The sequence below is a fragment of the Anser brachyrhynchus genome, assembly GCF_964034855.1.
Source record: "Anser brachyrhynchus genome assembly, chromosome: 1".
Classification (NCBI taxonomy): domain Eukaryota; kingdom Metazoa; phylum Chordata; class Aves; order Anseriformes; family Anatidae; genus Anser; species Anser brachyrhynchus.
The window spans coordinates 133,767,302-133,782,129 of record NC_137694.1 but is presented as its reverse complement, the minus strand read 5'-3'; the positions used below and the strand labels follow the sequence as shown (position 1 = coordinate 133,782,129).

The 14,828-nt window shown below is 37.4% G+C and overlaps 1 long non-coding RNA gene across 2 annotated transcripts; it reads right to left on the bottom strand.

Moving 5' to 3' along the window:
* Nucleotides 1–805: 805 nt before the first annotated feature.
* Nucleotides 806–13,908, bottom strand: LOC308176758. Of its 2 annotated transcripts, none has more exons than XR_013938578.1 (3): nucleotides 13,793–13,908; nucleotides 1,332–3,514; nucleotides 806–1,177 (listed from the first exon to the last, which is right to left on the bottom strand). It is a non-coding gene; the product is annotated as an uncharacterized lncRNA (long non-coding RNA). The 2 variants fall into 2 exon arrangements; XR_013938579.1 differs by having other exon boundaries at nucleotides 1,332–1,451; nucleotides 13,793–13,905.
* Nucleotides 13,909–14,828: the final 920 nt, after the last annotated feature.

Sequence of the window (14,828 nt, the reverse complement as noted above, 5' to 3'; positions counted from 1 at the left end):
TCATATTCACTCAGTTGTAATGAATCAAGTGATTAAACATGGAATTTTAGTAATCTACAAAGAAAATAACAAAAAACTTAATGATGGTGCAGTCAGACCCCCCTGACTGCTAGTAAAAACACCTTTAACAAAATTTTGTTCAAGTTGATACCTGGAAAATCAGAATGGAAACTACAACACAACTTTAAACCCCAAAGCAAGCTTTCAAACCAGCTACCTCAACAACAATCATATTGGCCACCTAGGGTTCCATTTATTTTTTCCCCCTCTCATTTTATGTCTTTTCATGCCTCTGACTAGGAGCATGACCAGCCTGATTGACATGGTTTCTTGAGTTCATAGAATCATTAAGGTTGGAAATGACCTCCAAGATCATCTGGTCCAACCATCCCCCTACCACCAATATCCCCCACTAAACCATGTTCCTAAGCACCATGTCCAAACTTTCCTCAAACACCCCCAGGGACAGTGACTCTGCCACCTCCCTGAGCAACCCGCTCCTATGCCCAAGTCCAGAGAATCCCCGGCAAATCCATGATCTCGCTGATCAGGACATTATAGTAACAGAATAGTGAAATACTATGGTAGCATTTGACATAACACATTTGGAAAAGGACTTCTGATGCAAGAAGCAATGAGGCAATGAAAGTGTGCACGAACCTTCCCAAAGCTACACTTCATCTTGCACAAACATCCTCATTGCCTGATCCTGCACACAATATCAGGAAGAGCCAAGTTAGAAGTCAGATCAGAGCTGAGTTGGCATAGGCAACTGATCAGTGCTGCATACTGTTAACACTGTCCTTGAAAGGCAGCAGTTCTCAGACTGCTTCTTCTCAAAACATTCCCTGAGTTTCTAATATCTGCAAGTTCTGAGAATTGTGGTGCTTCCATGTCTGCAGCAGTTTCTTGAACTCAGCATTTCCCCACAGCACTGTTGGATCTTTCTTTCTTTCTGTTCTGCTTCTGCTGGAAATTCTGTCCTGCTGTTCCTGCTGTCTGCTGCATATAGCTGTCTCTTCAGCCTCCTCAGCTTTACAATTAATGGAAAGTTCAGTACATATATATATTTATTCATCGTGTACAAGAAATGGAACTCTGTGACAGTTTGTATCCCTTGTCACTTTGGTATCCAGCCTTTTGCATGCAACCATAACTGCCCAGTTCAGTTCTGCATCTGAAATGAGGACATTTAATCACACGGTAAATAGATATAATAATCTGCATATCCATCACTTTTTTTTTTTTTTTCTTAAAGCACAAGCCTTTTTAATGTGGCTAATTCAAAATGTGTATCAGACCCTCTTTTGCCAGCTGGTGTTCCATAATACCTGTCAAGCTGGATAACCCATCAATGACAGCTTTTGAAGGCCCAGAGTGGAAAAGAGAGGTGGCGGTCACCATTATTGATGTGACTGGAGGACTACAAGAGCTTGTCAACCATGACATGCCTGTGAATGGAAGGATAGGCAATGAGATTAGCAAAAATGTAGGTAGACCAGCAAAGTTTTCTCTGTCAACTAACATGACAGATTCAGCAATAAGAAAGACTTCTCCAAGGGAGTCAGAGAACAACTGATAAGCTGGCGAAGTACGTGTCAGTTGACTGACCAACAGGCAGGCCTCTCCTGCCTCTTTTTTCCCTCTGTGGCAGCAGTGATAGGAAAGAAAGGACCAAACCAAAATGGCTTCAATTTTTTTTCCATTGGACATTCTCATTTGAAACATTTGAAAAGGTCTCTGTGAAGAGAACTCAAAAAGACAAAATGAAACAAAAAAGCAAACAAATAAGACTTTCCCCCCAAACTAACAGTCCTTTTCATGCCCATATTAGCATTCCTGAAAAAAGCCTTATAAAGACTGAATGTAAGTCTCTAATTTTAATGATGGCAAACGTTGATCCATTTATGATGTTCACATAGTTCACAGGGAGACAAAGTCACTGCTTTATTTTTATAGGTATGCTCTTAAACTAAAACTCATAGAATAGATGCTTCAACTCCTTTTATGCAGTGGGAATAAATGCCACAACCTCAGTTGCCTCTTCAGATTCATTTGAGTCCTTCCTCCTCTTCATTTCTGGGAAAAACTCACACTCACACTCACAGCAGTATTTTTGGGTAGGATGTCAGGTTCAGTGGCAATAAATCGGAGCAGTGGCAATAAATTTGTCAAAATGTGCATGTCAGCCTATGGGACTGTTTCTGTATGTCTTTTTTGTTTGTCTGTTTGTTTGTTTGTTTGTTTGGTTGTTGTTTGGTTGTTGTTTGGTACCTTGCTTTTCAACATAATTGTTTGAGGTACTAGGTTATATTTTAAGCTGATGTGTTGGCTGGAATTAGTGTTGTAGAAGTAAACAGTCCTGCTTCCTCCCACTCATTCTGCTTGCAGTGTTTCTTCCAGATATTCAGCCCAAAGCTTCCCTTCTGTCCACCTGCATACCGGGAGCTGAAAACTGTCTCGTTGGATGAGAAGGCAGTGGTTGGACTGATACAGCAAGATTCAACCGTAGTCTTTGCTGCAACAAAGGGTTAAAGAGCTAAAAGGTGCCTGTCACTTCTAGAGGTGAGAGAAAGAATTCTACAAAAGGAGCAGAAAACACAAAACTAGGGACTTACAGGTTGGGCCATGGGAAGACTGACTACATTTGAGCCACTAATTCCCAAGAGAATGAGTAGCTGAAACAGGTAGATTTGTGAAAGCAGAGAAGTTTTGTTTGTTTGTTTGTTTGTTTGTTGTTGTTGTTTATTTTTTTGTTTGTTTTTTTGAGCCAAGCTCTACAGCTACCAGCCTCTGGAAGTGAATCTGGAGAAGTTCAATGTGAATGTTAGGTTGCTACAGGCAGAAACACAAGCTTATGTATACCTTCCAGAGTATCTCCTAAAGATAAATGCCAATTGTGAATTTGTACTGAATATGGGCTGTAAGTTTTGAAGAGGGATTTAGAAATTAGCAAATGACTTGACCTATGCCACTCACTCACCGTACACCTTAGGAGAGTGACTTGCAAACTGAATTGCTGAAAACACTTCAGCCGGCAGGAAAGTTCCTGTCAGCTTCGTTCAAGTTAAGGCTTTATTGTAGATATGCTACTGTCATTTGTCTCCAACACACACAAGTACCACTTTTCAAGAGTGCCAATGTGACTCATGTGAATTGAAAATGTTATTCTTTATTCTCCTGATGCTTCAGTTGTTCAGACTTAAAATGGAGGTGGGACTTAAGCTTTACATGGTTTGCAAATGTCCCTAGTTATCTTAGCATCACTTTAGTGACAGAAAGAAAAATGAAGTTTTGAGGCTGGAGCCGATCTTTGGTTCAGTCTGTTGCTCCACACTCCAGTAGTTGTGCCAGAGCAGCAAAGGTAGGATGAAGGATCTAAAGCTACTGGCAAATTAAATCACATTGATCAGTGCAGCAAACAGTCTTTAAGCACAGTTCAAGTGTCTGTCCCAGTCATGGCCTGGCTCAGCTAAAGTCCTCTATTATCTGTTGAGGTCTATGGTACTTGCACCTGCAATATCAATGGAGGTTTGTTGAACTTTTAACATTTTCCATAGCAAATATCAGACATATTGAAAATATGTCACAAGTAACAATACACATTTGAGAGTGCTAGTTTAAGGAACCATAATGCATTCAGGAAATAGTGCACATACAATGACTTCAGCATACACAGAGCTATTATAAGGACTACAGTTTTTACTCTGTACTTTTCAGATTGTGCAATATGTCATAGGATCATAGAATCACTGAGGTTGGAAAAGACCTCCAAGATCATCTGGTCCAATCATCCCCCAAACATCAATATTACCCTCCTTAAGTACCTCATCCAACCTTTCCTTTTGAGCTGTAAATAAACCTGCCTGCTGGCAAATGATACAAAAGGTGATCCATAGCAGGAATATTAGAAGTAGTATTTCTAAATTTATAATTGAAGATTTCCTATAGTTTATGTAATATAATCAGTAATTTATTACAGAACCTCTTGAACTAAACTATAGTTTTGGGACTGCAGAATATAATTAGCAAATACTCAATATAAGCTCTCCATTACAGATAGATTAGCATCTCTCTGAACGTTGAAAGTCCAGCAGAGTGGCTGCATGTGCAGTTACCCCAGATGTGTGACTTCTCATTCATGGCCATAATGAGGTATGATTCTTCTAAGAAGTCAGAAGGAGAGTAGCCAGCACAAAACGGGAAGACTCAGTCATACTTTACACAAGTTCCATCCAGTCAATCTTGACACAACTTTAGGAATGCCACTTCCTGAGCTCAGTAAAGCAATGGTTTGAAAGTAGCCTCTAATATCTTAGAGTTATGTAACATAGCACTCAGACATGTACCTCACAAATAATACAAAACAGCCAAATGCTAAAAGATCTCAGATGATATCCATGGAAAACAGTTTGATTATAGAACTACATACCTGTTATGAGTTCATGTTTGACTTATTTCTAGATGTTCTCAAAGGTGTCAACAAGCCAAAGCCTGGCTATATTACATTTCTTTCCAGATGCCCTTGATGTTAGAATCTGAAAACTATAAAGGATTGAACTGACCAAGAAATCTCACTAAGCTTTTGCCATGCTTGTGTTAACTATACAAAAACAAGTCACGGGATATTACTACCAATGAAAAAAACCAAATACTCTGAATGAATGAGAACTGTAGGGAAAATGGAAACTTGAATAAACCAAGTGAAACACTTTTGCTAGAAGTAAGTGGCTATATGATTTCTTATAGATGTCTTAATAGATCCAAGTCTATTAAAACACTTCTGTGACTTTTGTACCATGAATACTTCAACATAGATATCCATAATATTAGCATAACATACCAGTCTCCTAATTAAATCTATCCTGAGGATTCCACTGTTGACATTTTCAGTAGAGCTATGTCATTGTTAGCAAAAATGTAGTACAAATCAAGCCTTACCAAGAGAGAAAAGTAAGATGTGTCCTTGAACATGTCAACAGTAATTATTCCAAGTTTGTGGTTCACCAGCTTCTGCAAACTTTGTGGAGTAAGTACTCCATTAACTGTTTTGGTGGAGAGCGTGTTTCCTCTGCACTCAGGCTCAGCCAGAGTGGGGGGCAGGATTCCTAGATTATTTTTTTTTAAAAAAGGAGCATCTACAGATAGCATTTGACCACATTCTTTGGCAATCTAAATGATGCAAAATTTCTGAAGTGATAAAGCTATGACTTTTTGCTCACACCAGAAAGTCACACATTCTTCATCACAACATACTTTTAAAAGCCTTCTACTTATTGCACATATTGTACCCATGTAACTCTTCTGTTCCACCTTTTATAGTCATGATACCAAAAACACACTATTTCCCTAGGTTAGCTGTAGAACGAATCAAAATGACTGAAGGGCTGAAGTATCCCTTTCTGATCAGCTTGACAACTCTGTACACTGGCTGAAAGTTACCACAGCACAACTTATTTTTAGGACAGCTTCAGCCTTCCTTGTTGGAATTCCATTTATTACAGTCAAAAGAATACAATCCTGATCACTGCAACTAATTAGCAGCTTAAAGTAAACAGAAAAAGAAGGCTGAAAAACAGTACTTCTTAACTTTATTTGCATGGCTAAGGGAGGAAAGAATTATCTAATGCTTCATCCATTTTTCCATTAAGGCCTAATTTAAGACATTGACTCATGAATACATTTCAGGAGAACTATTTACAATTAGAAATGTGGCATACACTGAGACACTTGACAATTTGAAATTAGGATAGGTGATTCTGACTCTAGAGAAGCCTGAATTCTGTTGTGCAACCACTTTACATGAGAATATCAAAATGTTATCTCCAGACCAGACGACAGGACAATAATCCCCAATCAGAAGACATAATGTGACATATCAACCTCTGAAGTGTTAATATCTAAACAAGCTTGCATGCTGATTTTTGCAGCTATAAGGAAAACTCTGTATCTTGCAAAAGTCAACCATGAAGACTTTAACCCTTTCTCAGGCACCTGTAACTTTTTGTTGGATAGCAGATAGGATAAGAAACATCTTTTAATAGATTCCTAATTCATTTAAATGTCCACTAATTAAAACATCTTAATTTGAACAGATTTTATGGTATTTGGCCTCCTTGTCGGGTTATGAGATCATAAAGAAGTATGTAGAAAACTGATAAATAGTCAGGAACTTACCCCTATCCCACTTAAGCGAAGGCATAATTTTGAATTACTTCAGTTTCAAACCTTATAGATAGGTAATTTCAAATGCCCCAGAAGTTAGCAAGTACATACACGTCCTACCCACATAGTCAAAAGGAACGATATTAATAATCTTGAATTTAATGTTACACCTCTTTACTGGAAGGCTTCCATCATGCTTTACAAACTATATTGAGAACGTATCAAGTAACACTCCTGAGACTCAGCAAAAACAGGTTGCATAATAGAGATTCCTTTCAAATAAAGCTAGAGAGGACCTGAACTCTGCTGTTCAGCTGGGGACTCTTGGACACTTCAGAATATTCTCTTTGAAACAGGAGGAAGTCTAATAAGGCCGTATGTATTTCATTTATAGATAGAGGCACACACAGCCTTTATTTTATCTATGTCTAGATGTAGATAGATATACACACTTAGTCTGCATATGTAGCACAACTCATATGTTTGTACACACATTACACACATACTGACAAACACTTAGTGTTGTAATACCATTCCTCATGCCTCCACATGGTGCACAGACTTTCTTAGCCATTTGATTTGTTCTTTTTAAAAGAGTGAAAAAGCATGAAGTATCTTAGCATCAAAATGATCTGGTGTAAAAGTAATCTTCTACTTGAAAATAAAAAGAATATAAGATAGTCCTTTCACCAGTCCTAGAAAATAGCGACTCAGCGTTGTGTATCAGTATATGTGCACTCTTTGACAAAGTCTAATGTTTCTTGATATGCTTCCTTTTTAAAGGACAGATAATACCACAGTTTCTCCTGTTTCTCCAGTTTCTTCTTAATTTTTCTGAGGATCTCAAAAGAAGATATCCATTTCCCTGTGCACAGTTAGGAAGAAACTGGAGTGAAGATCCTACAGCAATATTTTCACTGCTCATCAAGATCTACCAGCAGCCTACTTAGCCATCTTCCTTGCCCCCATTTTATTCTCTTAGGACCTTCATTGCAATCAATACAATCAGTACCACTTTGTTTTATCACTACCACCACCTTCACCCTGCAATTTTATTTTTTTTTTTACCTTTCCCCTTTGCCAGCACTTCTTACCTCCACATCTCCAGCTACTATTACTCTTGCCCTTAGCTTAAAGTTTGCTGGCCCCAAAGTGCACATACAGCTTTCAATGCTACTTCCCCCTTCCTCACATTTACTCTCAGACCTAGTTACCTGTCAGTATACACTCCTTGGTGACCAGCCCCCACCCTTCTCTTCTGCCATTTCAAAATGCTCCATCCTCCAGCTCACATATTTTGCCATTCTCATCCCATGAAGCATTGTAGTACTGCATGCCACAATGCTTGTATCTTCATTGTCGGGTTCCCCAGCCTTTAATAAGTCTGTGCAATGAACTTGAAGCATTAGGGACCTCATAATAGACTCAAATAGACATCTGTAAATTAGGTGCTTAAATTTGAGCTCTTCCCACCTAGAATTTGGGGCCCTTAGCCCTCAAGTCTGTAATTACAAGTGAGCTTTGCTTCTTTCTTAAGGAGACCCCATTGCTAATATATATGAAAGTGTTACTTCTCCAATGACCAAACTGAACTGGGACAAAGAACATATGTAACCTCGAGGTATGAAAAATAACAGATTTGCATTTGTCCTTCCTGTATATTGCTTACAGTCCCCAGGTGCCCACTTCAAGTTCTTCCCCTGTTCCATTAAAACTGTGAGACTTGCCTTTTTACTGAAATGCTATTCTCACTACTTTTTAACTAATTTATATGGTTTTACAAAATAGTTCTGGCAAATACATGGTATTTCCCATGATACCTCTGGCAAAGCATAGGAGTATATGGGGAGGGCAGGAGGAAGCACGTCTGATGCAAAATTCTCTGATGGCTACTCTCATTTGTTCTAATGGATCTATGTTCAGGATTATTTGGCTCATTATAACAAGTGAGAATCTGCCACAGTATCCCTAATCTTTGTTAGCAGATGTCTGCCTTTGGACCATATGCTGGGTGTAATCACTATCAGTTGCCATTTCTCCTGCATGGTGAGCAATTTGGCAACTATCTCCTCTCATCTGAGAAGCATCTGGTGCAGACAAAAGCAAGCCCTGCAGATTTTTCTAGCAAAGAGAAAGATATTGAAAATGAATTATAAATATCAAAGACTGTATCTGGAATGTGCTGATAGTGCTTCGACAGCTATTTGACTTCAGTTATTTAGTTTTCTGTATGCACAATTATTATAGGAAGTTCAAAACATACAGAAGCATTGAGATGTGTGACTGCATAGGAAGTGAACAAGAATTATAACAGAACAGTATTTTTGCAGTACTGATACCCATGTTGTTCTGAGTTTAAAGACACTTCTCACCTGTTGCACTATAGCCACAAATTTCATGCTACAAATTTGTCCTTCACTATCACCAGAATTTTTTGTGTCTACCTTTTGGACACAAGAAAGAAAAAAAAGAAAAAGGAGATTTAGTGGAAAATTAGTAATTAATCTTATGTCATTTTTAAGCCAGCCCTGTCAAGTGTTAAATGTTTGTGCTGAACTACATCAGGACTGTGAAAGTGATCACAAATATTCTTCAGTCTCTTTTGCCACTTTTCAAATAATTCCCTGAATTTTAAATCTAATTTCTTTAAGGTTTGATTAAATGTTTTTGATGGATGTAAACTGAAATCACTGTTATTCACACTGCTTCCTTCTACTTTGTGTTTCATGTCAGGTGTTATCATTGCTATCACTATAAAAGCCCCGATACACTATCTATTTCATGCTGCAATGATTAGGAGCAATGTCTTCTTTAAAGCTTCTTTTTATTTTGAAGGGCTTTATTGCTATAGGAATATTCCTTTCAGACACAGTATACAAACACATTTTGACATGCTAAAAGGCAAAGCTCCAATTTGTAGCAGTACAAATAAATCTTCCCCTTCTCTCACACAGTAAAAAAAAATTACTGTGTTGCTGGCATAGCTGTGACTACATTAGGGACTTCTGCCAAGCCAGCTATGCCACTGACACAACTTACTTCTGCACATCTTTGACCAACATGATTATTATTCTGACGGAACTGTGGTCTATGGGAACAACGTCTGGCTAAGAGTTTCATTTCCTTATTGAGGCTCAAACTCTGATTTCCAAGCACAGTGATAGAAATCCAGTATAATGTCAAACACCAGGATAATTCCAAATCCCATCGCTAGAGAGGAAAGTTGTTTGGTAGATTGCACACAAACAAAAATGAGAACAGCATCTGAACTACTGATGAGAGAGCACCATGAAGATCCACTTGTTCAAAAATTCAAAATTACAGGCAGACTCTACTCAGCATGAATAAAGGTGGCAGACATACGACAACATTTTAAAAAAAAGTCACGTTTTAATCAAATGGTAGTTGAAATTTAATTGAAATAAGAATTCGTAAGAATTCTCAACTTCATTAATTGTTTAGTGCTGTATGTACTGCATGGATGGGAGAAAAGAGGGGCAGGCTGATGAGGCACATGTCTGAGAAAGCATCCCAGGAGCTTTTTCCTTAGCAATTTACAAAGCAAATGAAGGTAATCTGAAACTTCAAACCCTACAATATCTGCTTTATTAGACTTTAGTTTCTTGTTACGCTTTTCTCATTAGAAAACTCTTTCAAACACTAAAACCTCTATACAGCTCCTTCACCTCCCTCAAATCCCTTTCTCTAAACTCTTAGGTATATATTAGACTTAAAGCTTGGTACATGAATTAGTTCCTTGTGATACTGTCCCACAGCAGGTATTTTACTGATCTAATAAAACCACAATGAAATTACTGTATACAACTTAATATTGAAGCCCAATTATTGATTTTTAGGGCTTCATTTCCACCCTAAAAGTGGCAGTGTGTCTGAAATCCATGCAACTAGATCTGTCTTTGGCAAAGAACCAACCAGCCATAGCAACACACTGTTAGAGCATTACATTTTCCTCTGCTGCTTAGAGAGACAGGAAATGATGTGTGCATGTAGGTACATATAGTATAGGTGTCACTCAATCATCTTCCACCTCTCTAATTATTTTTATTGAACTGTTGCTTTTCAAATACAGAGATGCCAGGACTGTAAGAAGGATGTTGGCATCTCAGTGGGGACATGGCAATAAAGCAAGTTAGTAGTCTAATTTGGTATCAGTTCTAAAGCATCATTTCTCTAGTTTGAAGGCCTTGGGAGGAAGTTTAAATATCTGATACAGCTAATACCACAACCCAAGTGGCTTTATCTGTGCCACAGTATTAATTTCTACATTAATATTTCTTCAATGTAAGGAAAAGTTTGAGATATATCCTGTGAATAGCTGGTCATCAGGGTGTTCACACTGTAGTCATTGCATCCAGGAATGAACCAGAAAAATTCTCTTAATTTCAATAAACCTGGAATGAGAGTGCAATAGGTCATTCATACAATTAAATGATGGGAAAAAAATGTAATACACTATTAGAGGAAGATTTCAGTGCTCACATAAAATGTAAAGCTTACAGAAAACACAAAGTAGTAAACTAAAAACAACGCATAGAAAAAAATCCAAGAACTCAGATGCCATCCTGAAATGTCTTCTCAAAGGAATAGTTTAAATGCTCTATGAAACTGAAGCACTTATTTCCCTTTTTCTTTCAACCTTCTGAAAACAAGGGAATATGAGAAGAGAAAGCAAGACAAAGTGTGCAGTAGGAAATTAAGTAGAAGGAAGAAAAGTGAATTTAAATATTAAGAAATGAGCAACTCTTGAACCTTTGTGGAACCTACCTCTAATTTAATTTTTTTAATTTAACTTTCTTCTTCACTTAATCTTTTTTTCCAGGAAAACTCTCCAAATGATTTGACACTTTTCCAACTAGCCTTTTACTCATTACAGTATACTAACGTCTCTAAAGAGGCTTAGTTTTCATGTGAAAACAATTTTTGAACCTGGATGGATTAGCAGAGAACATTTCAATTCATACAACAATTATACATATACATCAAACAATATCTGTACCACCTACTTGCTACATAAACACAGATTATTCACAATTATTTCTCAGTTTTATGAACAAGCAGTTTCATAAACAAGCAGTTTCATGCCTATGCAATACTCAAGATACTGGAAAAAAATATGAAGTGAATATATAAAAGAGAGTTTCACAGATACTCCTGGGATTAGGAACAACAACAAGAAAAACAACCACAAAATAGCAGAAGATGTTTTGCAAAAGCCTTTAGAAGCCATTATCAAAACAAATTGTTCTGCAGTTAGGGTGTGCAGCTTAAAAGACATACATTCAGGGTATCCATTGAATTATTATGAGTGTTCAGAACACATGAAGTTGTGAATGACACATGAGCTCTTCTGTTTATAGACGATCTTACCCTTGCAGAAAATTAAAATACAAAAATACATTTTATTCTGAAAGATGGGAGCTGTAATGACTCAACATGGGAAGAAAGCAATAAGGTATACTATTGTCTTTAAACAAGTGATTCTTGCCACATGTTCAGTGCATTGATTTTAACTTAAGGCACTACTTTTTTGTCTTCTAACTAAAAGAGACATCTGAAAGCACTTGAAAACAATTTCCTTAATGGGTCCATCACACTATGTTGTATGATTTTACTTATTTCCCCCTTCTACCATTGTAGAGACTGTGTTGCTATTTTAGTCAGATGATTACATTTCCATATGTGAGGAAAAGATTAAAGAAAACTGAAGTCCTGTCTTGAACGCCTGTTCTCAGTATCTCATTCATAACAGTATTTACAAATCATAGCAAAGTGGATTCTGAATTTGGAAGATCCCACATAATTCTTTAAGACTGTGAGTTAGACATTCTGAAGTTGTCTCTGGTTCAAAGCTCCCATTATTTTATAATGCATAAAACATTTCTTCATCACTTATAAGGAAATCATCTGAAGAGTAAATATGTAAAATTGGAGACTGTAATCTGCTTTTGATGGAAAATCAGAGACCAGTAGGCTGTCTTCCATACAACAGTATCAACAGTAATCCCACTCCATCCATTCCAAAGATTTACAACAGTGAGAGTGATTTAACAGTATTCTAACTGTAGAAATTGCCTCTCTAGTTCACGTAATCAAAGTCTGAATTCAATATACAGTTCCATGTTGAGTAAGCAAAAATAAGCTAACAAATATGAAGCCTGTCAGTTCCAATGAGCCCCAAGTGCAGAGACCTGACAGCATATAGTCTCTCATACAGCTAGGAAAATTACAGATTGTAGCATGAAAGATTACACATTGTTAAGCAGTGTCAAACCACATTGGCAGTTTTCACATGTCAAATGTATAATTACATAAGGATTATTGCAAGAAAAGCACAAGATCTGGGTGATGTGAGCTGAGTGCCAACTCAGCCATTCATCTGAAAACATTTAGTCTATATATGCACTTTGGATTAAAAAGAAATTGTGTTTCTGTGAATGTGATTTTCCTTTTGCTGTTTTTTTTTTTTTTTTTTTTTTTTTTTTAAAGTGTGATTCTGGTGCTATTGCTGATGGTATATTGAAGTCTCTAATGGATACTCCTCCAACCTCAAAGCATCGTCTTGTGAATGTCCACAGCTGAAGGCATGCGCACACACAAGCTGAGTGATTTTGGCATGCAACACCAGCACCTGTACACTAGCGAGAAACAAGACAGCTCCTGCTTCAAATTTCCTGTCTTTCTTAGCATAAAGCAGAGCTGCACTTCTATTTTAAATTGGCTGCTTACATATGTATATATTTTTAGACCGAATTTCGGTGGTGCAATGAATGAACACTATCCACACTCAGCTACCACAGGTAGGGGAAAAAATGAAGATAGTAGAAACTTGTGAATGGACCACTTGGGGATCAAAAAGAGAAATGAAGCCTGTCATAAGGTTACATTTCATAAGGGTCACTGAGCTGGCTGACAGACCTCACCACAGCAGGCATATTTCTGATGCTGAAACTATCTGTGACTTTACAGGGACCTACAAGCAAGCTGAATTTTAAAAGTCTATAAATAGTTCTCACTAAATTTCTGTTTGATTGATTAACTCAATTCAAAATTTACCCAATTTGTTGTAAGCGCATAAAATTACAGATGTTCCTTTTAGGGCAAAAAGAAGGTTATTTCTTTGCAGGAAGACAAGCAACATTACATCAACAAAAACTTCAACAAACCAGGCAGAACCAAAATCTTCACAGGTTTTACCACATGAGGAAAAAAAAAAAAAAAAGAGGTTCAGAGCTCTAAACAATGATTACAAACGAGCAGAAACAATAATATCTGATCTAGAAACCTATATTTTGAAAAATTAACATCTGGCAGCATGTTTGAATTTTGATGAAGGAAAGAAATCCACACTATTGCAAAAGATTTCTAGCTATTTTCTTGCAAGTCTTGTGTTAGTCTTTGCTAATCCCAGTTCAGACCTGGCCAACAAAACAGCATGCCTTAGCATCACAATTTGAAACAATGCACAGACCGTGCCATGTGGAAGCTGCAAAGAGCAACAGGAAAAATAACCCAAAATGAAATCCATGCTGTTGACTTCCTCCCAGTCCTTCAAGTTAAATAGTGCAGACAGCATCTTTTCCTTTTGTTAATTCAGTAGCTGACCTACCTGATCACAACTACATATGCTGGAAATACTGTGCTATTTCAAACTGCATTTGCCAGCTTGCTTGAAACAAGAACAGAGAGATGCGATTGCTCCATGACTGTTTTGGGAAAAAGGAGAAAAAAAAGGGGGGGGGGGGGAACAACACTCCTATTTCTCTAGCATACCTTTAACTTGATTCAGCTGGAAGCCCTTTTTCAGCCTGTTGGCTTCAGTAGAGACTTCGAGATGAACAGTTTCTTTAAGTGTAATGCTCATCTAAAAGGTGACTTCAGTAATACCTTCCATTTCATGTGGTTCCTGTGTTTCTGGTCCATCACTAACTATAGCACCCAAACTAACAATGTAAAAAAACATTGATTTTTTTTTAACATAAAGCAGTTATATATTCTTAAAAATGAGTTTTGCATTGCTCAATAGAATTCAGCCTTTGGAGCCATGTGTTACTATGTAAGAGGCAGCAACTCTGCAACAGCTGAGAATCCTGCAAGAAGCTCAAATTTAGATCATCTTGGGAAAACATATGTTTAGTATGTTCCGTTTTTAAAGAGTATGTTTCATATTGAGACAATGCTGCTAATTAGTTAAGTTTCACATTCACTTTTGCTGTGTTTCAGTTAGTTCATTTTTATATTAGAACAGTCAACCACACTTATTCTAGATAGCACCCAAGTGATATGCTGATTTTCAATAAATTCTTCCTTAAGAAGTGACATACAGCTTTAAACCATGGATAGGAGTAAGGCTAGATTCTAAGGCTTTGGCAGATAATCTGTTGTGGCTTGCCAATAACTCTTCTTAGAAGAAAATAAAATACTCTGATTGAGTGAAATAAGAAAAAAGAACAACAGCAATGGAGAGTACAGGGTATACAGTTTATCTGAATAATGGGAGCAGGCTAAACTGACTGCAGAGCTGGGATCTTCTGCCATACGTAAGGCCCTCTGGAAGACTCCACCTGCAGCCTGCAAAATTTTCCTTTATGGAGGCTCCTTCCTGGAGCATAAAATACTGAAGTGATTGTTCAAGCCTGAACTGC